Here is an 8,613-nt window from a genome sequence, read left to right as displayed (position 1 = left end):
TACCTCCTTTTAATAAGTAGTAATTGAAATTGAAATTTTTCGGAAGGAAGATGGGGCAATCTACTTCCGTAGTGATACTGCCTCAGAAACCCAAGGAGAGGTCGCTATGAGTCGGGTCTGACTCGACGGCACGCAACAACAACAACAACAATTGAAATTTTTAGAAATGAACATGCATAGCCATAAATTCCAATGTTATTTGTGGTGTAGTAAATTACTTAGTGTGACTGCCTCGGAAACCCAAGGAGGGGTCGCTATGAGTCGGGTTTGACTCGACGGCACATAACAACAACAACAATTGAACTTTTGTATGCAATGGGAAACCAAAGAATTTGCGTGTCTCACTTTATTTCAATATTTGCGTTACTGCAGTGATCTGGAACTAAACCTACAATATCTCTGAGGTATGTCTATACACACATACACACACACACACACACAACCAAGCCTTTGCTTAGTCAATAAAACACTGGTAAACATCTTTCTGGTATTCTTTGCTTTTAGCTGAGATGCATTTGAATCAGCAATGATATCTTTTATTCTACGTCCTTTCCTAAAACCAGGTTGAATTTCTGTCAGTTCCCTGTCAATATACTGCTGAAACTGGTTTTTAATTATTTTCAGTAAAATTTTATTTGCATGTGATATTAATGATATTATTTGATAACTTTTCAATAACCTCATATGCATATGTGAGCTGGACAATTAATAAGGAAGAGAGGAGAATAATCAATGCATTTGAATTTTGATGTTGGTGAGGAGTATTAAGTGTACCCTGGACTGCTAGAAGAATGAACAAATCTGTCTTGGAGAAGATGGAATGCTCCTTAGAAGTGAGAATGGCCAGACTTCATCTCTTGTACTTTGGTCACGTTGTCAGAAGGGACCAGTTCCTGGAGATGGATATCATGTTTGGTAAATCAGAGGGTCTGTGAAAAACAGGAAGACCCTCAACGGGCCGGATTGACACAGCAGCTGTGAGGACAGGCTGAAACAAGGCAACAGTTGTGAGGATGGCACAGAACTGGGCAGTGTTTCATTCTGTGGTGCATAGGGTCACTAGGAGTCAGAACTGACGCGACAGCCCTAACAATAACACATATACAAGGAGGTTACAAACGAGATCTGTTCATAACTATGTCTCTAAGTCAAATTTGTAGGTAAGTTGAAATAGGTGCAAATGTTTTTAATTTAGCCTTGGGAGCTCTAGTGGCATAGTGCCTAAGACATTCGACTGCTAACCAGAGGCTGATGGATCAAATCCACCAGCCGCTTCTTGGAAGGAAGACTGGGCAATCTACTTCTGTAGACATACCACCTCAGAAACCCAAGGAGGGGTCGGCTGAACTGAGTCGGCTCCGAATCTATGGCATTGAGTCTTTTTTTTTTTTTCCCCCCCAAGTGCAAGAAGGAGCTCTGGTGGCCTAATGCCTAAGGCATTTGACTACTACCCAGGAGGTTAGCAGTTCAAACTCACCAGCCACTCTGTAGAAGGAAGACTGGGCAATCTACTTCTGTAAAGATTTACTGCCTCAGAACCCCAAAGGGGGTTGCTAGGAGTCAAAATCAACTCAGTGGTAGTGATTTTGATTTGGTTTAGTGCAAGAAAACTCTTGAATCCTTTTTCCTGATTTAAAAGCTGTAAAAGCAGCAAGTGAAGGTGATTGTGGTGAATAGTTTGTGGTAAGGGTTGGTTCAATCATTTTATCCTGAGGGCAAATTTACCTAACACTAAAAGGCAAGTATGAGTTGTTGGTAAATCAGGTGTTTGTAACCCAGGGACTGACTGTATTTATATGCGCCAGTTGTTATGCTATTTTCGTGGATATAGAAATGTCTTTATCTTCTTTCATGTTACGAACATTCAGTGTTCTTGAAGGAAAAACTAAAAACAACAGCTGCAAAAGCCCCCCAAACAAAAGAACACCAAATTTTTAAGCATTTGTGAATGTTTAAGACTTATTGGAAAGTCATTAGCTTGTAGAAAAAAATTTAAAAACGTTCAGGGTCAGCAACTTTATTAGGCAGGGTATCATGAAATAATTGCATAAATAGTTAGACAATGAAACATGGGCATTCTTTTAATATAAAGATATTGGCCCACTAAGAAGATATCTCATAAACAGAAATACAATTAATTAGCAATGCAGAAGCATGGTGGAGGAGAGTATCAATAAATAGATGGGTTCTTTATTTTTCTTCTGGTAATGATTTCTCTGCACTTCATTTGATAATGAAGCTCACATTATATGTCTTCAAATAAAACTTACCACACCATTATACATGACTAATTATGGTAAAACTCAACATGAGCATTAAATTATTCCCTGGGGCCACCTGAAAGAGCCAATGTTAACGCTGGGTTTTGATGTGCAGCTATTATTTTCCAAGCTTTGACTTTGAAGACATTGATCAAAAACTACCACCTTCCACCACACACAATAACCCTGTCAGAGGCCTGACAACACCTCATAACAACCACCTTATGCTCACAAAGAAATGAATTTCAAAACCAGAAGATGTGAATGGCAAGGAGCCAGGGAGGAACTGATTTACCAATTTTACCTCTTATTTAGAATCCTTTGAATGGGAGCCATTTTTTTTTTTTTCCCCCTAGACTCACACAGCTTTTTAATTGGGACACTTCTGATGAAATTTCCAGGAGACAGACTCAGCCAGGGAAAAAAGAAGAGAAAAAGGCAGAAGTGTGTAATGCCTTCAAAGTTAGTTTCATCATATTTTATAATGAAAGAAGCAGAAAATTATTTTCTAGGTTCAATAACAATTCTTATAAGGAGATGGGGATTTCAGGACAGCTGAAGAATTGGTTTAAACATTTTGTTCATGTTCCTTCAATGGAATGTTGTAACCTTTACCTCTTTAATGCAAAATGGCAGGACCTCAAAACAGTTACCTTGACAGGAAAAGGCTACATTTGAATTGAATGTCAGATTTTGAAGGGAGTATATAATTTGGTTTTGGCAGTACTGGACACTAAAAGGAAAACATGTTTCAATTTTCCTGTGATAAATAGCAACAAAAAGTTTTGCCTTAGTTTTTGTCTTCTTGTTATTTGTGTGGAGGAGTGTTGGGGAAACAGAGAAAAATAACAAAAACTAAGCAAAAATCCTATCATTAAAATTTGCCAAACCAAGGCCTTCAAAGTACAGAGTTTTGAACCTTATCACCCCTTCTTTTCTAGCTTTATATGTTCTCTCTTTTATTTCTTAGTGGGCTTTTTGTTAACTGGAAGAATAGATGTATTTTCAAAGTTGGTTGACCTAATGAGTCAGTGAATCTGTGCCCTTTCTAAACAAACTATATAGATCGTGAACTTACCTAACACGTTGCTTTGTAAATCACTATTACAGTGGAAGCAAGCCTGACTTCTGGGGAGAAGCACGGTCGTAAAGAGTCTGAATTTTAGAGTACTTTGAGGACTTAACTCTCTTTGGAAATTGATTTAATCATCTATTAAGTTACGGTAATATTGTAGAGTTGACCTCAACAAAATGATTCTGCAGATTAAATGACATAATATATACATAATGCCCAGAACAAGTACTCTTTGCATAAGCAGCTTTTAAAGTAGGTATTATAATGAGAGAGACATCTTTCATATACAGAAGTTTCTTTAAAATTGTCACATTTTACAAGTTTATTGATTAATGGCTAGTGTTTTTTTAATTTTTAATTAACTCACAAAGTGCAGTTTTAAATTAACCTTCTTGATAAAATGCTTCAGTGTTTAATATGCACTACTCATTTTGTGACAATTTTTAACAGGCACATAAAGGGCTCTCACATACATTCTCGGCAAAACTGTATTGCTATCTGTTTGTTTAAGGTCTGAATTCTGAGGAAATGTTTTCACATACTTTATGAATGTGAGTTCTATTAAGATTAAGACACATTAGAAAGCTTATCTCGATCCCTGAACATGAATTTACTTTAAATAGTCTACAAGTTAAAAACAAAACAAGAGTTCCATAAATTCTGAACTTTTATTTACATGGTAGACTTAGATCCATTAGTGTAAACTAAATAAAGAGCTTATCTTTTAAACATGTGCTTACACAATTAACCACAATGGAATCAAGGTCTCGAGTTAAAGTCTTTGAGTCAACAGCACTCCCTTATAAAGAGTTGTTTAAATCAGCAAGCTCACTATGGACTGTATAATTTACTCAAAGAAGCTTTGGGTTGTATTACAATGATTGGAGCTTTTTTCATGTCTTGCTTCAATTCTCCCCTATCAAACTCAACCAGAGATTTACAAAACTGTGATTATCCTTCTATGAACTAAAACCTTGTAGAATTATTTTCCTAATGGAACTTAAGTTTTCACTGTTATTCCTGGAAAAAGCAGCATAAATTCCCTAGTAAGAAAACCATTTCCATTTAAGAGAAAAAGAATTAATGAGAATGATGATAAAATGAAGTACATATTGGAATTTATATTCATACAATCCCTTTAGGAAAAACATGGGTAACATAGCTCAAAAGCTTTAAAGATATTTTCACTTATAATCCAATGCTTTTATTTATAAGAATTTATTTGGAAGAAATCAAGATTGTCAAGGACTTTCTGTTTTTTTATAGTGCTGCCAAAACCCACTGTCATTGAGTTGACCCTATAGGATAGAGTAGAACTGGCCCATAGGGTTTCCAAGGCTGTAAATCTTTAAAAAAATGCAGACTGCCTCATCTTTCTCCCATGGAGCAGCTGGTGGGTTAGAACCACTGATCTTTTGGTTAGCAACCAAATTCTTTAACCATTACACCATAGTGCTCCTTAGTACTACCAAAAACTGAAACCAAACTCACTGCCTTTGGGTCAATTTTGACTCATAGCGACCCCTCGTTTGGTTTCTTAGGCAGTATCTCTACAGAAGTAGGTTGCCCAACCTTCCTTCTGAGGAGTGGCTAGTGGGTTTGAATCTCCATCTTTCCGGTTAACAGTCAAGTGCCTTAGGCACTACACCACCAGAGCTCACCCTTAGTACTACAAAGATGTAAAATACATTGCTTTAGGATTCTCACAACAAAAAGCTACAATAAATGTAAACAAATTCGTAGGTTGTACTATATGAAGTTGCCATTTTGCAGACAGAAACAACTGAATACCAGCAATTTCTTATGGTTCAATCGTTGCCCAGGGTCTGAATGTAGACAAGTACACTGGTCAGTTCTATAGGAGTCCTATGAATTCTGAGTTTAGATATTGATTGACTCTCATTCCAGTAGCCTTGAGCATTTAATTTTCCTGATATCAGTTTTTTAATCTGTGAAATGGAGAGAATAACACGCTATCTTCTGTTCTCATGAATGTACATTATTATAACAAGTCGTGAGCCTTTGTTTGCTATTCAGATCCACCGATCTGACAATTATTAATATTACAGATTGTTATTACTGTGGATGTATTTTCAGCTTGAAGTCATGGCTGGCTTTCTTTGGCAAGCAGTTTTCTAATGCAACTTTTTACAGGTATATGAGTCTGCGGTTGGAAATTTGGCTTTTTTGCAAGAAACTGATTTGTAATCCTTACTGCCAGTCTTTTCTTCACCCCTAGTCTGTTCAAAGGAATCATTGATCAGTTTTCTGTCACTGCAGATTAGTTTGAATTTTCTAGGATTTTATATAGATTGAATTATTCTTTACACACATTTTTGTCTTGCTTCTTTCACCTGCATTATTATTACTTTGAAAGAAGCAAATTATTTTGAGATTCGTTCATGTTATAGCATGTGTCAGTAATATTTCCTGTTTTGTAGCCAAGTAGTATTCATTAAGGAGCCCTGGTGGTACAATGGTTAAGTGCTTGGCTGGTGAGTGCTAACTGATAGATCATGACTGGAACCTATCAGCAATTGAACTCACCAGCCCTGCAGGTGAAAAGATCTGGTGATCTGTTCCCATAAAGATTTCAGCCTAGAAAACACTATAGGGCTGTTCGACTCTGTCATATAGGATGACTATGATTTCAATCAACTAATGGCACATCACCACTACTACCATAAGTATTCTATTATATTTGATCATCAATTCACTTGTTGATGGACATGTGCATTCCTTCCAAATTTCATGGTGCTATACAAATAAAGGGGCTCTGGTAGCATAGTGCCTAAGGCACTTGACTACTAACCAGAAGGCTGGCAATTCAAACTCATCAGCCACTCCTCGGAAGGAAGATTGGGCAATCTCCTTCTGTAGTGATACTGCCTCAGAAACCCAAGGAGGGATCACTATGAATTGGATCCAACTCGGTGGCAGTGAGTTTGGTTTGCTTTATACAAATACAGCTCCTATGAAATTTCATCTCTCTCTCTCTCTCTCTCTCTGTGTGTGTGTATATATATACATGAATGGACTTGATGACGCTGGGTTTTTTGGGGGGGCTTTTGGGTAAATGTCTGGGAGCAGAAAGACTGAATTGTTTGGTAGATAGGTGTTTAACTTTTTAAGTTTTAAGAAACTATCAAACAGTTTTCTAAAGTGGTTGAACTATTTTATATTCCCACCAGTAGTGTATGAGAGTTCTAGTTTCTCCACATCAGCACCAATACTCGTATGGTCAATCTTTTAAATTTTAGCCATTTAGCTCCATGCAGGGTCCAAGTGTGCCCAAAAAATGCAGACACCTTTGTCAAAGATGCTTCTTACACACTGGAAGCAGCCCACATCCCCAAGACAGCTACTCAGCTGCTGCAGTAGATTCCACCGTGGAGCTGATTACCAATCTCACAATGGGAAATAACGACATCCAGCTGCTCAGTCACTCAAATCCAGGTCTAGTCAAGCTGACACACAACTTAACTACCACACCATCCATATATCTTTTTTGGTGAAGCATTTATTCAAATCTTTTTCCCATTTCATTTTAAATTGTGTTGCTTGTTTTCTTATATTTGAGTTTTGAATATATAAATTCTCTGTACAAGTCATTTGGGAGCCCTGGTGGTGTAATGCCTAAGGCATCTGACTGTTAACCAGAAGGCTGGAGGTTCAAATACACCAGCCACTCCTCAGAAGGAAGACTGAGCAATCTACTTTTGTAGAGATACCACCTCAGAAACACAAGGAGGGGTCACTATGTGTTGGAATGGACTGCACGACAGTGAGTTTTTTTTTTTTTTTTTTTAATAAATACAAGTCCTTTATCAGATAGGGAGCTCTGGTCGCACAGTGTTTAAGGCATTTGACTGCCAACAAGAAGGCTGGCAGTTCAAACCCACCAGCCACTCCTCAGAAGGAAGGTTTAGCAATCTACTTCCATAGTGATACTGCCCTGGAAACCCAAGGAGGGGTCGCTATGAGTCAGATTTGACTCAACGGCAATGCGTTTGGTTTTTTGGTTTTATCTGATATAGATGTTGCAGTTACTTTCTCCTAGTCTGTCCCATTGTTGGCTATCTTTACAACAATACTATGCTGCTTTGATTACTATAACATTGTAATAAGTCTTGAAATAAAGTAATGTTAGCATTCCAACTTTCTTAATTTTTAAAATGAAATTCATTCATGTGAATTCAATTAATTTTGTCACAATCCAGGTTTAAGGCACTTTAATCACTCCCCAAATTTTTCTTGTGTCCATTTGTTGTCAATTGCTGCTTCCACTCAAAGCCTCAGGCATTGATGATGTTGTTTTTATCTTTATACTTTTGACTCGCCAAGTGTGGTAGTTAAGGTTACGTGTCAGCTGGGCTGGGCCTGGTTTTGAGTGGCTGAGCAGCTGGATGTAGTTATTCCCCATGATGAGACTGGTCAACTCTATGGTGGAATTTACTGGAGCAGCTGAGTAGCTGCTTTGGGGATGTGTTCTGCTTCTAGTAGGTCAGGAGCAGCATTAAGAAAGGTCTCTGGAGCTTTTTGACATGCATGGACCCTGCATTTGGTGAGTTTTCATCTCTGGCCTACCGTGCTATTTGCCTATCTTGAGACTGTTTCTGGACTTGAACTACTAGCCTGTCAGTATTGCTTGATATTTTGGGACTGTGCCATTTCATTTGTTGACCTTGGGGTTGTCAGCCTCAGCAGTTAGCAGCTGCCTGAGTTAAGAGACACCTTCAGCTCCAGTGGGCTAGAAGCAAGAGGCAGAGCTAAAACCCAAGTTCGAGGGGCTTTCACCCAGTCCCTAAAGCTGGCACTTTGAACTCATACTTCTAGCCTCCTAAACTGTAAGAGAACAAACTCCTGTTTGTTTAAAGCCATACACCAGTGGTATTTCTGTTAGAGTGGCACAACATAACCAAAACAGCAAGAAATTATAATCATAAACTGAATCTATTTATCTATCAAATTTCTGACTTCTTTCATTTAGCATAATGTGTTTGAAGTTTGCCTCATGTTGTAGCATACATCTGTGGTTTCTTTTATTTGAATAGTATTTTTTTTATATATGCCACCATTTACCAGTTAGTGGAGATTTGGATTGTTTCTAGGTTTTGCTCATAAAGCTTTTATAAATATTTGCATACAAATCTTTTTTTGTGTGTGTGAAAAAAGAGGTTAGAAATTTCTAGAGTGGTAATTTTAAACTTCAATTGTATATTTTTAATCACCTTGTGACTTTTGCAAAACTTAGTCCAGTAGAATTAGAATACATTG

The sequence above is a fragment of the Orycteropus afer genome, unplaced genomic scaffold (assembly GCF_000298275.1).
Source record: "Orycteropus afer afer isolate SDZICR_OR568_19922 unplaced genomic scaffold, OryAfe1.0 scaffold00216, whole genome shotgun sequence".
In the NCBI taxonomy this organism is placed as follows: domain Eukaryota; kingdom Metazoa; phylum Chordata; class Mammalia; order Tubulidentata; family Orycteropodidae; genus Orycteropus; species Orycteropus afer.
The sequence above is the reverse complement of the archived record's forward strand: the minus strand, read 5'-3'. Positions refer to the sequence as shown.